A 2,074-nucleotide genomic window follows, 5' to 3' on the forward strand; every position below is an offset into this window, starting at 1 on the left:
GGCCCCCCTCTGGGAGGAGCCCCCGGGGCATGTACAACCCCGCCCTGACACGTGGCTGGCATGGTAGGGCCTAGCGAGGTGTATCTGGGCACCCGTGAGCCAGCGCGGGACTCACGGGGCCCTACCTCTAGGCGGGTTGCACCTGGCACTGGGCCTTATCTTGTGATGTGTCCCTGCAAATTTGGTTAGATGTCGGCACTCTACGTCCTCGGGTCCCGACCCTCGAGCTGGTCTCAGCCGTCGCTGGTATGCCAGGTCACGATGCCGTGGACAAGGCCAGAGGGTGAGGGCTGGAGAGCCAGTAAGAGCCCTGAGTCGCGATGCTCAGGTACCCCCCCTTTAACATGCAAGTGGTCGGCATGGAGAAGAAGAGGTGCCGTGGACTGGCATCAAATAATCTAGCATGGTGGGTATAACGCATAACCGGGAATAAATGCAAATGGGATACATGCCGCTGGGTCTGGCCCAAGCGACATGGGGATCATGCAGCCCGAGGGGCGCCCCCAATAAGGTAAGCTAACAACATGAAATAAAAGGGATACATGCCGCGGGGATGGACCCACGTGGCCTGGGAATAATGCAGCCCTGGGGGGTGCTCCCAGCTGGAAGTCAAACTTAAAAGATGTCACCTGATGACATTGAGGACGAAATGGTGTTGGTGTAGCAGACTCGGTGGGCTGCGGAAGCCGATCCTCACGAGCCCCCAGGCCCGGGGGCCTCGGGAGGCTCCGGAGGTGCTGGCGGCTCCCCGCGGACCATCTCCATCTCCGCCAGGGCCGCGGAACGCCTGGCCTCTTGTGCCTCCATGATGCCCCTTATGAGGCGCTGGTACGTGGCAGCCATGTTCGGCAAGCCGTAAGGCATGCGAACGTAGCTGTGGGGTGGACCTCTGCAGCGCCCCACTCATGAGGGCCAGAGGCGCTCCAGGGAGGCGACTCGGTTGAGCCCTGGTATGTCGATGCAGACGCGCAGCCCACCATCCTCGCCTGGATGGGGGGCCACTACTGGTAGACGGCGGCCGCCTTTCATGACTCTTGACTCCTGTAGCTCCTGAATGGCCTTGCTGACGAACTCCTGAGGGTCTGGCTCTCCTTGCCTTACTCCTTGAGGGAAACGTGCTTCGAAACACGCCTCCATGTGGTGCCCAAGCGCCTCCCTCGTGACCCTAGCCAGGTCGGCGGCCCTCCAGGGGAGAGCCCCCGAGCCCTGCCTGAGGAGGGCGCCGGGCGTGCTTTCCTATGCGATGGAAGGAGGTCCCCCTTGGGCAGGCACGGGCCCTGAGGGGCCTGCCTCCTGAGGAGCCGGGCCGGACAATGTCTTCTTCTTCTTGGGGGTGTTCTCGGGAAGCCTCCTGCTTCCGCGATCCGGGTCTTCCAGTGACGCGGCCTGAAAGGCTCGTTCCAGGGAACACACCACATCCTTCTCTTCACAGGGCACCGTGATAACTCCGCCACTCCCTGGCATCTTGAGGACGTTGTAGCCGTGGTGGGTTACGGCCATGAACTTGGCCAGCGCTGGGTACCCGAGGATGGCGTTGTACGGCAGGCGAACATGAGCAACGTTGAAGTCGATGAGCTCGGTGCGGTAGTTGTCGCGTGCCCCGAAGGTGACAGGGAGGCGGACCTGCCCAATCGGGACCATGGAGCCATAGGTGACTCCGGAGAAAGGCTTGGTTGGCTGAAGCTGGCTGTAGGGCACTTGGAGATTGTTGAATGTTTCCACGGACAGGACGTTGAGCCCCGCCCCGCCATCGATGAGGGTCCTGGTGACCACCACGTTGCTGATGATTGGGGAACAAAGCATTGGGAGGACTCCGGCTGTAGCCGCACACTTGAGCTGATCTGCTGAGCTCAACGTGATGGCGCACGCCGACCACCTGAGAGGGCGCGTGGCTTCAAGCCTGGGAAGGACTGCATTCACTTCGCGGGCGAACTGCTTGAAGATGCGTTGAGAGGCTGGGGCTTGAGCCCCTCCCAGGATGCAGGCGATCGCGCGCGACTCCTGGAAGCCCCCAGCCTCCTCGTCCTGGTGGCGGTCCTCGTTTCTCCTTGGTTGCGGCGACAGCGGAGGGAGG

The sequence above is a fragment of the Triticum urartu genome, chromosome 7A, assembly GCF_056163025.1.
Source record: "Triticum urartu cultivar PI428250 chromosome 7A, HENAU_Tu73, whole genome shotgun sequence".
Lineage (NCBI taxonomy): Eukaryota > Viridiplantae > Streptophyta > Magnoliopsida > Poales > Poaceae > Triticum > Triticum urartu.